This window comes from Triticum urartu, chromosome 6A (genome assembly GCF_056163025.1).
Source record: "Triticum urartu cultivar PI428250 chromosome 6A, HENAU_Tu73, whole genome shotgun sequence".
NCBI lineage: Eukaryota > Viridiplantae > Streptophyta > Magnoliopsida > Poales > Poaceae > Triticum > Triticum urartu.
The window spans coordinates 71,459,252-71,474,833 of record NC_141878.1 but is presented as its reverse complement, the minus strand read 5'-3'; the positions used below and the strand labels follow the sequence as shown (position 1 = coordinate 71,474,833).

Genomic DNA, 15,582 nt, shown 5'->3' with positions numbered 1-15,582 from the left:
TAGCAGAGTACCAATCACACACTTATTACATCGAGTGTCTCAAAAGAGAACTTATTACAATAAATATGGCTTAAGGCCATCTAATAATGATAACAGCGGAAGGCTTGGAAGATAAGTGAGTCCATCAACTCCAACGGCATCACTGAGTATAGAACCACGACCTAAAAGCTCCTTATTCGTCGTCTGAAAAGTCTGCAACATTAACGTTGCAGCCCGAGAACGGGTCAGCACATGGAATATGCTGGCAAGGTAACACATAGGAAGTAATGGAATGAAACAACTATACTATATGCATATTTGGCTGGTGGAAAGCTCTATGGTTATAGTTTTTGCGTAAAGCCAATTTTTCCCTACTTCAAAGGAATAAATTTAATTACTATCATGGTGGTTGTTAAACATTGAGAATGTTTGACAGCATTCTCAATCCCAATTAAGCATCATCATTTAACAAACCCGACAAAATTAACTTTAGAGTAACATGTTGAGATTCACATGATAATCCAGGTACTAGATACTCAAGATGTCCATAACCGGGGACACGGCTAACCATGATTAGTTTATTACACCCTGCAGAGGTTTGCGCACTTTTCCCCACAAGACTCGATCGCCTCCGTGGGATTTCTCGCACTACATGGTGTTTGAGAAACGGATGACCGAGACACAGTCTTTCAGAAATGCTAGCACCTTACGATGGATAGACCGGTACAGCTACTTTCCCCTACATCTGCTAGTCTACCCTGTAAGAGTTCGCACGACTTAATCAACTATGCCAGAGCCCATAATGGCTTGTGGCTGCACACGGAAGTTTCTAGTATGAATAATCTCATGATCCCTTTGAGCCTGGGTGGCGGTCCAAAAGAAAACAGGCAAGTCCTGGAATACCCAGGTGCCTCAATCCACCCAGATGTGTGTTTAGGTTGCCACCTTAGATAAACCATTAATTATCAATCTCACATCTGTCATGGATTTCACTCATCCAATCCACGTCTACTAGCATAGCATGGCATAATAAGCAAACGTAGAAGTAACTCTCAAAGGTTTGATAATAAACAGGTAATAGGTACTACCTCATCTACTTCCCATCCCGCAATTTAATTAGATCCTAATCATGCAATGTGTGAGGATTGATCTAATGCAATAAAACTGGGTTGTAGAAAAAAGGTATGATCAAAGTGTTACTTGCCTTGCTGATGATCCGCGAAACCTAGAGATTCAAAGTAACAGGCGGCGCACTCCGGGTATTCTATCGCAGACAAATAAACAAGCATACAATAAGTACTCATCTAATGCACAGGTAAAACTCAAATAGAAGATCTAACCAGAAAGTTCAACTTAAGAACCCTGGTTTGCAAAGAGAATCAAATCGAACGTGGCAAAAGAAATCAAACGGCGAAAGAAATCAACTTCGTTCTAGTAATCTGGATCTAAGTCAAATTTTACAGTAGCAAAGACTTGTTTAAGTTGATTATTCGGAAAGAGGGTTTCGAGACGAAACTCCAGGCGCTTGAATCGCCTGATTCCGATAAACGAGCGAAAGTTATACTAAACGAAAATCGGATCAGAAATCGCGATCAGAAAATAACCGCGGAAAATCCGAAGAAAAAGAAAACGACGAGCAGATTAATCGTTAATTAACCTAATCCAAAAATAATTAAAATAATTAAAATAATATTAAAAAAATTCAAAAATAAAACCGACAAAAAAGAAAATAAATATTTTTTTAAAAGAAAAAAAATCGGCACAGAAGTCGAGGCGGCGGCGAACCTCGGACGGCGTGCAACTCCGGCGAGTCGGCGGCAGCGGCGGCGGCAGGCTAGGGTTTCGGGCGCGGGCACGGTTATGGGCTGGGGCGCCGGGTGCCTCGCTATTTAAAGGCGCCCCCGGGCGGAGTCCCGCTCGGGTACGGCCCATAGTCGGTTTCGTTTTTTTAAATAATTACGCTCGGAAGAAAAATAAAAAGAAATACTAAACGGACTCCAAAAATCATGAAATAAATTTTCCTGGGTTTCTAAAATCAAGCCCGATAAAGTGAACATTTATTTGGGCCCAAAATACAATTTTGAAAAACGCGTATTTTTTCCTAAATTCAATTAAAAATACCGAAAAACTCCGAAATAATCTTATTTGATTTTTAATTAAATCCTCAATATTTCTATATTTTGGGAAAGTCATTTTATTCCCTCTCTCATATTTTTGTAATAGAAATAATTGATGATAAAATAAATAAAATCAAATGATCCTGTTTACAACATTTGAGAAAACTCAAATATGTAAATAACGAAATCCCCAACTCTCTCCGTGGGTCCTTGAGTTGCTTAGGATTTTCTAGGATCAAAACCAAAAGCAGAATAAAATATGATATGCATGATGATCTAATGTATAACATTCCAAATTGAAAATTTGGGATGTTACAAACCTACCCCTCTTAAGATGAATCTCGCCCTCGAGATTCGGGTTGGCTAGAAAATAGGTGAGGGTGGTCCTTGAGCAAATCTTCCTCTCGCTCCCAGGTGGCTTCATCCTCCGTGTGGTGGCTCCACTGAACTTTGCAAAACTTGATAACCTTGCTGCGAGTGACTCGGCTGGCAAGCTCGAGAATCTTGACTGGTTTCTCCTCATAGGTCAAATTGTTATCCAACTGAATTGCTTCCAATGGCACTGTGTCTCTCAAAGGTATGTCAGCCATCTCCGCGTGACACTTCTTCAACTGAGAAACGGGGAACACATCATGAACTCCTGTCAATCCTTCTGGCAATTCCAACTTGTAGTCCACTTCTCCCATACGCTCCAAAACTCGATATGGCCCTACAAATCGTGGCGCTAACTTCCCCTTAACTCCAAAGCGCTTAATCCCTCGAAGTGGGGATACTCGAAGATAAGCTCTGTCTTCGACTTCGTAAACTGTCTCCTTGCGTTTAGAATCTGCGTAGCTCTTCTGCCTGGACTGGGCTACCTTGAGCCTATCACGAATCAACTTCACCTTCTGTTCAGACTCTTTAATCAGATCTGGTCCAAACAACTGGCGGTCTCCATCTTCGTCCCATGACAACGGTGTCCTGCACCTCCTTCCGTACAGAGCTTCGAAAGGGGCCATCTTCAAACTGGTCTGATAGCTATTATTGTAAGAGAACTCTGCATATGGAAAATTATCGTCCCAACTAGATCCATAATCTAGCGCACAAGCTCTCAGCATATCCTCCAAAATCTGATTGACTCTCTCGGTCTGTCCATCTGTCTGTGGATGAAAAGCTGTACTAAATTCTAGCCTAGTACCCAAAGTCTCATGCAACTGCTTCCAGAACTTTGAGGTAAACTGGGTTCCTCTATCTGATACGATGCTCCTCGGAACTCCATGCAAATATACGATCCTGGTCATCTATATCTTTGCCAACTTAGCACTGGTGTAAGTGGTCTTTACTGGGATGAAATGAGTTACCTTCGTCCATCTATCAACTACAACCCAAATCGAGTCATAGCCTGAACGAGTCCTTGGTAATCCCGTGATAAAATCCATGCCTAGCTTATCCCACTTCCATTCGGGTATCGGCAATGGTTGTAACAATCCTGCTGGCTTCTGATGCTCTGCCTTTACTCTCTGACATACGTCACAAACTGCTACATACTCCGCAATATCCTTCTTCATTCCGGTCCACCAGAAAATATCCTTCAAATCCAAATACATCTTGGTATTTCCTGGGTGAATCGAATACGGTGAATCATGTGCCTCTTGCAGAATCAACTTTCTGATCTCCGGGTCATTGGGTACATAAACACGGTCTTCAAACCATAGGGTGTCGTGCTCATCCTCATGAAATCCTTTAGCTTTTCCTTGGCTCATTTTCTCTTTTATAGAAGCAATCTCCTTGTCAGTCTTCTGAGCTTTCCTGATTCTGTCCATCAAAGTTGACTGAATTTCCAACATTGCTACATAGCCTCTCGGAACTATTTCCAAACATAGTTCACGAAGATTTTCTGCTAACTCCTTGGGTATTTCTCCCGTCATTAACGTATTGACATGGCTCTTGCGGCTTAATGCATCAGCTACTACATTAGCCCTCCCGGGATGATAATGCAATCTCATATCATAATCCTTGATGAGCTCCAACCTCTCCTTTGTCTGAGGTTCAACTCCTTCTGCGTGAAAATGTACTTCAAACTCTTGTGATCCGTGTACACCTCACAATGGTTTCCAATGAGGAAATGTCTCCATGTCTTCAATGCATGCACTACGGCTGCTAACTCCAAATCATGCGTGGCATAATTCAATTCGTGAGGCTTCAGTTGTCGTGAAGCATACGAAACAACTCTTCCCTCCTGCATAAGCACTGCTCCAAGTCCTTGACGTGAAGCGTCGCAATACACCTCATAATCCTTGGTTTGATCTGGCAAAATCAACACTGGTGAGGTAACCAAACGGTTCTTCAATTCCTGGAAACTAGCCTCACACTCCTCAGTCCATTTGAACTTAGTATCCTTCTTCAGCAACTCCGTCATAGGCTTCGCAATCTTCGTGAAGTTCTCAATAAATCTCCGGTAGTATCCTGCGAGTCCCGGAAAACTCCCGATCTCTCCAACTGTTGTTGGTGCTTCCCAATTGGTCACAGTGATAACCTTGGTGGGGTCAATTGCTATTCCTTCTCCGGATATAACATGTCCGAGGAATCCAACTTCCTTCAACCAAAACTCACATTTGCTGAACTTGGCATATAACTGATGTTCTCTGAGCTTCTCAAGTACCAATCACAAATGTTCTTTATGCTCCTCTTCATTCTTTGAGAATACCAGAATATCATCGATGAAAACCACGACGAACTTATCCAAAAACTCCATGAACACTTTGTTCATCATGTTCATAAAATAGGCAGGTGCGTTAGTCAGTCCAAATGACATAACGGTATACTCATACAATCCATATCTTGTGGTGAATGCTGTCTTAGGTATGTCCTGCTCTCGAATCTTCAACTGATGGTACCCTGATCGCAAATCGATCTTGGAAAACACTTTAGCCCCTTGCAATCGATCAAACAGATCATTGATCATTGGTAGCGGGTACTTGTTTTTGATTGTTACTTCATTCAATCCTCGATAGTCAACAACCATTCTTAACGATCCATCCTTCTTCTCCACTAGAAGTACTGGTGATCCCCAAGGCGAAGAACTTGGGCGAATGTAACCTTTATCCAGTAACTCCTTAATCTGCTTCTTAATTTCCACCAAATCTTTTGCGGGCATCCTGTATGGTCGCTTCGATATTGGCCCAGTGCCTGGCAAAAGCTCAATTAAAAACTCAATGTCTCTATCCGGTGGTATGCCTGGCAACTCTTCGGGAAATACATCAGGAAAATCCTTTACCACTGGTACTTCCTCCTGCACAACTCCTGATAAGGAATTTACTTGTGTCCTGTTTGGCACATGTCGGGATACATACTTGATCCTTCTTCCTTCTGGCGTTGTGAGCAAAATTGTCTTACTGGCGCAATCGATGTTTCCTCCATACATCGACAGCCAATCCATACCGAGAATTACATCCAAACCTTGGGATTCCAGAATAATTAAATCCGTTGGGAAAACATGCCTTCCTATACTTAATGGCACTTGAAAACATCCTTGTCCGGCCATGTACTCTGCTCCTGGCGAGCTTACTAGCATAGGTGTTTTAAGAACCCTAGTGGGCAGGCTATACTTTTCCACAAATCCCCTTGATATGTATGAATGCGATGCACCAGTATCAAAAAGAACGAGTGCAGTATATGACTTAACCAAAAACTTACCTATTATTGCATCGGGCTGAGCTTCAACCTCCTCCACATTAACGTGGTTCACCTGTCCCCTGTTGAAAGGGTTCGGCTTCTTTCCAGAGCTTCCATTGCCGTTTTGGCCTTCAGGACATTCATTGGCATAATGTCCGGTCTTGGAACACTTGAAACAGGTGACTTGACTCAGATCTCTCTTGGCTGGGGTTGATGGGGTGTTGCGGTTCTGTCCATTGCTTTCTCCATTCCCGTTACTATTCTTGGTTTCATTGTGATTGTGCGAGCTACCTACTCCATGGGTATGCTGAAAATGTCCTCCCGGTCTAGGGGTAAAGCGTGGCTTCTGCTGAGCTCCTGAGTTATACTTTCCTTGTCCATACTTCCTCTTGCGGTTCTCAATTTGCTGTTGCTTCCCTTCAATCATAAGAGCACGGTCTACCAACTCCTGGTAGTTGTTGAAGGTGGCTACCATCAACTGCATACTCAACTCATCATTCAGTCCTTCCAGGAATTTCTCCTGCTTAGCTGCATCCGTAGCAACGTCATCTGGGGCATAACGTGCTAGCTTACTAAACTCCACATACTGGCCAACTGTCCGTACTCCTTGGCGCAAGTTACGAAACTCACGCTTCTTCATGGCCATTGCTCCTGCTGAAACATGGGCAGTACGAAAGCCTGCTGAAACTGGTCCCATGTGACAGTGTCGACTGGGAAGGTGGTTGTGAAATTCTCCCACCAGGATGCTGCGGGTCCTTCTAACTGATGTGCGGCAAACTTCACCTTCTCCGCATCTGTGCATCCTGCTGTGGTCAACTCCCTAGCTGTCTTGCGGAGCCAATCATCTACTACTATCGGCTCGGTGCTACTGGAAAACACCGGCAGATTCAGCCTAAGAAAACGGGCTAAGTGGTCAACAGGTGGTGGTGGTGGTGGTGGTGGGTTGTTGTTGTTGTTCCCTTGATTCTGATTCTGAACTAGCAACTGCATCAAGGTGTTCTGCTGCTGGATCAACTGGGTGAGCTCCGGCGGAAAGGCAAATCCGGGGTCACGTCTCGGAGGCATCTGAGGGTTTAGAAAAGATGAGATATAAGAATAGAGGGGGTCTAAAGAGAAAACACTACCCATATGCACATGAGGCAAAAGCAAATAATTCACTTCATTCAATCAAACAAAGGCATACAATCGATCTATCTATCGCAAGAGTGCTCGGACTACTATATTTACATGGTGGACTACTACTACTGGTGAGGTGGTCTACTAGAAACATTCTACGGTTGTAGACTCCATGATATCGGCTCCAGCTTCATCAATATAGTCATGATCGCTACTATCTGCTTCCGAGTCGGTGCCGCCGATGATGATGTAGTCTTCCGGGCTAATCTCCTTGGGTTCTTCGTCTTCATCTACTGGTGTCGGGCCTCCCATAATTATTCCAATCTTCTTGATCAGGTCGTCATTCTTCTCCATCAATACTTCAATTTCTTCTTCATAATCTTCACGTGTAGCCTTGAGTTCTTCCTCCAGTTCCTTGATTATAGTCTTAGTCTTCTTCAGATCTATCATGTTGGCGCACATCTGATTCTCCTGTCGTCGAATGTGATGGTTTAACTCCTGGATAAAAGCTGCAATTGATCTATCTTTCCTGGTGCTGATCATCTTCCAGTGTTCATCTCGGCGCCCACAAATCTGGTAGATAGTATCCTTGAGATCCTTGCGGTAGACTTCTCCAATGCGTCCCATGGCGATGTGAGCTGCCATACTATTTCCTAGACTCCAAGTTGGTGCATCAAAAGAAAACTCTATGGGCTCAGTGACTGGCATGAACGTCCTTCCTGGAACTTGAACTTGAATCATCCAGCTCTCTTCTTCAGGTAAAGTGGCATTGTAGGTTCCCGTGAAGCTTGGTACTCCTATGTTCAGGTATCTAGTGACTTCCTTCAAGTGGCGTCCAAAGGGTGTATCTTCATCTAGTTGTGTGAACTTGTTTCTTACATCCGCCATCCTAAAGAGTAGAAAAGATGAGAAGTCAGAAGAGAAGAGAGTGGGTAGTGATCTAGGTCTCTTAGCTTAGTGGTCGTGTCCTACAGTCAGCGTGTGCTCTGATACCATCTCTGTAGCGACCAGACCTCAAACAGTCTGATTTCTGTGCTCCGGTGTCATCCCTAGATCAGTAATGCTGACACCACACAGTACTCGAAGGGTTTATAGCAGAGTACCAATCACACACTTATTACATCGAGTGTCTCAAAAGAGAACTTATTACAATAAATATGGCTTAAGGCCATCTAATAATGATAACAACGGAAGGCTTGGAAGATAAGTGAGTCCATCAACTCCAACGGCATCACTGAGTATAGAACCACGACCTAAAAACTCCTTATTCGTCGTCTGAAAAGTATGCAACATTAACGTTGCAGCCCGAGAACGGGTCAGCACATGGAATATGCTGGTAAGGTAACACATAGGAAGTAATGGAATGAAACAACTATACTATATGCATATTTGGCTGGTGGAAAGCTCTATGGTTATAGTTTTTGCGTAAAGCCAATTTTTCCCTACTTCAAAGGAATAAATTTAATTACTATCATGGTGGTTGTTAAACATTGAGAATGGTTCACAACATTCTCAATCCCAATTAAGCATCATCATTTAACAAACCCAACAAAATTAACTTTAGAGTAACATGTTGAGATTCACATGATAATCCAGGTACTAGATACTCAAGATGTCCATAACCGGGGACACGGCTAACCATGATTAGTTTATTACACTCTGCAGAGGTTTGCACACTTTTCCCCACAAGACTCGATCACCTCCGTGGGATTTCTCGCACTACATGGTGTTTGAGAAACGGATGACCGAGACACAGTCTTTCAGAAATGCTAGCACCTTACGATGGATAGACCGGTACAGCTACTTTCCCCTACATCTGCAAGTCTACCCTGTAAGAGTTCGCACGACTTAATCAACTATGCCAGAGCCCATAATGGCTTGTGGCTGCACACGGAAGTTTCTAGTATGAATAATCTCATGATCCCTTTGAGCCTGGGTAGTGGTCCAAAAGAAAACAGGCAAGTCCTGGAATACCCAGGTGCCTCAATCCACCCAGATGTGTGTTTAGGTTGCCACCTTAGATAAACCATTAATTATCAATCTCACATCTGTCATGGATTTCACTCATCCAATCCACGTCTACTAGCATAGCATGGCATAATAAGCAAACGTAGAAGTAACTCCCAAAGGTTTGATAATAAACAGGTAATAGGTACTACCTCATCTACTTCCCATCCCACAATTTAATTAGATCCTAATCATGCAATGTGTGAGGATTGATCTAATGCAATAAAACTGGGTTGTAGAAAAAAGGTATGATCAAAGTGTTACTTGCCTTGCTGATGATCCGCGAAACCTAGAGATTCAAAGTAACAGGCGGCGCACTCCGGGTATTCTATCGCAGACAAATAAACAAGCATACAATAAGTACTCATCTAATGCACAGGTAAAACTCAAATAGAAGATCTAACCAGAAAGTTCAACTTAAGAACTCTGGTTTGCAAAGAGAATCAAATCGAACGTGGCAAAAGAAATCAAACGGCGAAAGAAATCAACTTCGTTCTATTAATCTGGATCTAAGTCAAATTTTACAGTAGCAAAAACTTGTTTAAGTTGATTATTCGGAAAGAGAGTTTCGAGACGAAACTCCAGGCGCTTGAATCGCCTGATTCCGATAAACGAGCAAAAAGTTATACTAAACGAAAATCGGATCAGAAATCGCGATCAGAAAATAACCGCGGAAAATCCGACAAAAAAGAAAACGACGAGCAGATTAATCGTTAATTAACCTAATCCGAAAATAATTAAAATAACTAAAATAATATTAAAAAAAATTCGAAAATAAAACCGACGAAAAAGAAAATAAATATTTTTTTAAAGAAAAAAAATCGGCACGGAAGTCGAGGCGGCGGCGAACCTCGGACGGCGTGCAACTCCGGCGAGTCGGCGGCGGCGGCGGCAGGCTAGGGTTTCGGGCGCGGGCGCGGTTATGGGCTGGGGTGCCGGGTGCCTCACTATTTAAAGGCGCCCCCGGGCGGAGTCCCGCTCGGGTACGACCCATAGTCGGTTTCGTTTTTTTAAATAATTACGCTCGGAAGAAAAATAAAAAGAAATACTAAACGGACTCCAAAAATCATGAAATAAATTTTCCCGAGTTTCTAAAATCAAGACCGATAAAGTGAACATTTATTTGGGCCCAAAATACAACTTTGACAAACGCGTATTTTTTTCCTAAATTCAATTAAAAATACCAAAAAACTCCGAAATAAATCTTATTTGATTTTTTTATTAAATCCTCAATATTTCTATATTTTGGGAAAGTCATTTTATTCCCTCTCTCATATTTTTGTAATATAAATATTGATGATAAAATAAATAAAATCAAATGATCTTGTTTACAACATTTGAGAAAACTCAAATATGTAAATAACGAAATACCCAACTCTCTCCGTGGGTCCTTGAGTTGCTTAGGATTTTCTAGGATCAAAACCAAAAGCAGAATAAAATATGATATGCATGATGATCTAATGTATAACATTCCAAATTGAAAATTTGGGATGTTACATGTGTGCATTCATGAGGGATATTAATTATACCTTTGTCTTGATGAGCTGGGGGGTGTCACGTCCATGAAGAAACAGGCAGATCCCTTCATCATCGAGGGCATCCCTGACAAGGACGGAGCCATAGAGACCGATTGGGAAGCCCATGCCGGATTCCACCTTGATGGAGGGAACGTTGGCCGATGACTTCGGTGAGACAGCTAGGGCATCAGTGTGCCGTCCAGGCTGGAGGTTCGACTCTTCTTCAAGTTCAAAATCAATCAACGGGGAGAAGAACTGGTAATCCACCTGGCCTCGATGATTTTTATCGTGTCCTTTGAGTTGTGCAAAAAGGACATGAGTGCAGATGTTAGCTGCTGCAGTGGTGTTTCCTCTTAGTTGTCTCCTGTCTTCCACAGAAGAAACACCTCATCCTTTGTCTCCGCCTGCATTGTCAGCTTTGCCATTGGCTGCTCAGACAAAGTAGCCACCGCAGCCTTCACATCAAACACCTCTACATGAAAAGGTGACACTTCACTACAACCAACACCACAGAATTGGTCCTCAAAGTGGGCATCTTGAGATCTGCTATCCGCAAAGGGGGTGCCTCTAGAGATATCCTCGATGTCTCCTGGATAGTGAAGCCTGCAGATGTCTCCTGGACGGTACAACCTCCATATGATCGGGGTTGTTCCTGAGAATATGGCTTGACAGCCACAGCCGCAGCCTCAGCCTCAGTCGAAGCATCTGCATCTGCATCAGCATCTGCATCAGCATCAGCATCAGCCACAGTCTCAGCCTCAGCCTTAACCGCAGCATCAGCCACAGCCACATCCAGAGCCTCATACTGCTCCCTCAACATTAACTTAATCAGATCTGCCATGTCCATCATCTCCTGGGAAATCTGCTAGACGGTGAAGCCTGCAGATGATCGGGGCTGTTCCTGAGAATGCGCTTGGGTACCCTCCAAGATTAGGCGAAGGCTACATTGCTCATGATTAAGGCCTCCACTCGCGCCATATGTGGGCAACTGACTTTCAATCATACCCAATGCGTCATCCACAAGGTCCATGAGCTACACCACTGCCACTAATGTTGCCTCCCTTGCTCCGCTGACAGCATCCAACTTGTCAACATGTCTAGTGATGCTCCACAGGTAGTTCCGCCAACCTCTAAGTTTGACCACCAACTACAGCTTCTCATATATGTTAGGGGCGAAACTGCGGAAACATCTCGCCACGCGACGGCAGAGGGAAAACGTGTTGTCCATTATCCAGGTCATGATGTCTCGGTGCTCGCCGGAAGGAAACAAAAGGCCAAGCCTTTGCCGCATCGGCGGCTCATGGCACCTACCCGCGGCATCATCAAGAAAGCGAAGCACACGCAGCGTCATGAAACCCTCAGGCCCTGCTTGGATTGTCGGTTTGCTCCTAAATACCCCCGTAATAAATACAGACCTCCAACTATCATTTTCATTCCATACGAAAATAACACAGTGGCCGCTAATATACACCTATAGATTATATCCGGGTGTATAAATTTACATCCAATCCAAGCAAGTTAATTGCAAGTAAATACCACACTTCGGCACAATGTGACGAATCAGTACCACTAATCAATTTTTTGCAGTTTAGTACCAACTCAAAGCCTAAGTGTTTCAAAATGGTCTGACAGGCGTATACGCACGTATTGACCACGTATCTGACCGACCGGGCCCACGTGTCAGGTGCCACGATGGCGTACCCGCACACACCCGCTCGGTCACTCGTTCCAGCCGGCTCGGTCGAACCATGTAGCTCTGGGTCGGGTCGAACCCATACAGGACGAACCCTAGTTTCATCTCTCCTCTCCCTCCTCTCCCTCTCCCCTCTCAGGCGATGGTGGTGGTGACTCCCGGCAGCGGCGACGGTGTGGGCGGGTACGTAGACCTTCCCGGCCTCGGGATCGATGACCACTTAGGTCTAGACGACGTTGACGGCTCCAGTTCGTACTACTCCAGCGCAGACGATGAGGATTTGTAGGAGGAGGCGGCGCTGCCCATGGAGGACAGGGTGAGGCTGGCAGAGATATGGGTGGCCAACCCTAGTAGTAGCCATCAGTGGACCAGTGGAGCTGCTGGCGGCATGCTGTAAGTCCCTCTCCTCTCTCCTTCTTTCTGTATATTTCAAAATAGGGGCTAGGGTTAGTTGCTCATGGTAGTGTAAATTTGTGCTGTCAATTGTAGTTTGAATGATGTTGTTTGGGATGTTCGGATTTATTTTGATGCACAACATAATTTGGATAGGAAGATATGCAGCTTAGATGTGACATTTCTGAACTTATATGCACTGATGCACAAACAAGGTTATTCCTTCTCTGATGAATTGTACCACATGAAGAATTTAGGCAGAGGAGAGGAAAGAGAGCATGGGTTAGAATTGATTGACACAAACATCAAACTGCAGCAACTGAAGAAGGAATATGTGCATAGTTTAGTTCTGAATTTGCTAGTGAGGGCAACAACAACTTTTGTATGTCAAATAGAAGAAGATTTAGTGAGATCAAAGTACAGCAATGTCTGTCGGAGGAGAGAAGAAGATTTAGCAACTATATTGTATGAACCACCTGTAATGTATGATCTCAGTGAGCCTGCAGTTCTTGCTGGAGATAAAGAAGGTGTTGTTTTTCATAGTCAATGCACACAAGAGAGCAGAAATTTCAGTAAGGGGAAGCTCAAAGCTGTAATGGAGGAAGAGGCATTGCTAGAGGAGGGACATAATAACAGTGATGACTCCGGGGCTGCATATGACAGTGATAACAATCCTTTCTGCATGGAGAAGTATAGGATATGTGAAGACACAGAGATAATAGAGGGGAATAAATTAGCAGAGCAAGAAGTTGAAGATCAAGATTCAGATGAGGATTCAGAAGAGGAACAAGTACATTATGAGGGTGACACTGAGGTTGAGGATTTGTTTGAGATGGAGGGGGAGCAGGAGAAGGAGGATGAGATCAATGTTGTTGCAACAGAAGAAGCAGCAATGCAAAAACCTGCAAAAAGGAGGAAGAAGCTGGCAGTTAGGAGAAGTCCTACTACTAGGTCACATTCAAGTGTGTTAGAGGAAGTGAAACCTAATTTCATTCCTTCATCAGATGAAGAAGATGATGGGTTGCTGTTTGAGGATGAAGATGATGGACATGAGCCACTGTCATTTGTTCTACCTAAAGGGGGGAAGAGTAGGGCCAAGAAAAGGAAACCAAGGATCTGGTACAATGACAAACTTGAGCAACCACATCAGTAGTTATGTCTGTACATGTGCTTTAAGGATCAGCAGCAATTCAGAGATGCTTTTTTTAGCTTGCACATCACACGGGCCAGAGACTTCAGGTATCACAAAAATTCAGACCAAAGGATCATTGCCTGTTGTAAGCAAGAGCACTACCAGTTTTGCATAGTTGCTGATAGTTTAGTGATGCTTTATAGTTCCTTTTACTGACTTAAATATATAATTTAGTAATGCTTTATAGTTCTTTTTACTGACTTAAATATATAATTTAGTAGTGCTTTATAGTTCCTTTTATTGACTTAAATATATAATTAGTAGTGCTTTATAGAAGTTTAAATTGTTCTTTGGTTGCAACAACAGGTGTTGATGGATGCTTTATTAAGCTCACCACTGGTGCTCAAATCCTAGCTGCCACTGGAAGAGATGGAAATAATAATATTTTCCCACTTGCATTTCTTGTTGTTGGACAAGAGGACACAACTAACTGGTGTTGGTTTCTACACCAACTAAAGATATGTCTATGAGGAGAAGTTGGGAAATTTGGGCATTATACTATCATGTCTGATAGACAGAAGGTATGCATGCATCTTCCTGTTATGTTTTTGCTATTATGTTCTTCTACATTAGCATGTTATGTTCTAGATGCAGTAATACAGCAGCTAAGTCTAGCATGCTTTGTGAACATGGGCTACTAAATGTAGTAAACCAAGTTTTTCCAAACTGCCATCAAAGATTTTGCCTTAGACACCTCTATGCAAATTTCCAGAATGCTGGGTTTAGGGGGGAAGATCTTAAGAAATGCATGGATAATGCCAGCTATGCTTATAACCAGCACAAGTTTAACATTGCCATGAATGACTTGAAAATGAGAGTGAGGAAGCTTGGAAGTGGCTAAGTGGAATACCTAAGCACACATGGGCCGGGCATGCTTTTGACACTAACTGCAAGACAGACTTGGTTGTTAACAACATGTCTGAAGTGTTCAACAAGTACATCCTAGATTATAGAAGAAGAAAAACATATTAGGACTATGATTGATGGTATTAAGGACAAGCAGATGGTGAGGTGGCATAGGAACAGAGAGAAAGGAAAGGCATCTCTGTGGGAGATCACACCACATTATGCTGAGAAGCTTGAGGTGGAAAAGGAAAGGGCCAGATTCTGCAAACCTATTCAAGCTGGTGTAAATCTTTGGCAAGTGACCAATGGGCAGCAAACACATGATGTAAACTTGGAAGTTTAATACATGTGGCTGCAGAAAGTGGGACCTGTCTGGCATACCATGCAACCATGCAATATCAGCAATTAACAAGGCAAAAAGATTTCCAGAGGACTATGTCTACAATTTCTTCAAAAAAAAAACCTTTTTACCTTGCTGCATATGAACCAATGATATATCCAGTTCCTGTTGGACAAGGACAAGTGGACCAGACATAGAGCCACCCAAATTTCATGTGAAGAAGGGAGAAGGAAAGAGAAGAGAATAAAGGGAAGATTTGAGGTTCCAAAACCAAAGGACAGTTCAAGAATGGCCACTATAACATGCAGCAACTATGGGCTCGAAGGCCATAGGTACACCAACTGCAAGCAACAGTTGGGACCAGAGTTGGCTATGAGGAAAAACAAGCATGTGGTAAACCCTTGTGAATTGTACTTGTTAATTGGTCTTCTTTCCTTATATGTTTTATGTGCTAAACCCTTGTGACTAACTACCATGTTCCTTGTATGTTTGCAAGGCACCTGCCAAATCAAGGAATGAAGCTACTCCACCTGCAAGGTCAAGGAATGAAGATACTCCAGCAGGAAGATCACAACAGCCACCATCAGGATCACAGCAGCCACCAGCAATGTCACAGCAGCCACCAGCAAGGTCTACTTCTGCTAGATCTGCTTCTGCAAGATCTGCTTCTGCCAGATCTGCTACTGCCAGATCTACTAGAGGGTCAGCTAGTGCAAGATTTCCAAGGC

The 15,582-nt window shown here is 43.3% G+C and overlaps 2 pseudogenes; one reads left to right on the top strand and one right to left on the bottom strand.

Annotated features, from left to right (window-relative positions):
- LOC147964013 (uncharacterized) overlaps positions 1–11,240 on the bottom strand; it is a 29,323-nt pseudogene extending 18,083 nt beyond the window's left edge.
- Positions 11,241–12,387: 1,147 nt separating this feature from the next.
- On the top strand, positions 12,388–13,824 carry LOC147964012 (uncharacterized; annotated as a pseudogene).
- Positions 13,825–15,582: the final 1,758 nt, after the last annotated feature.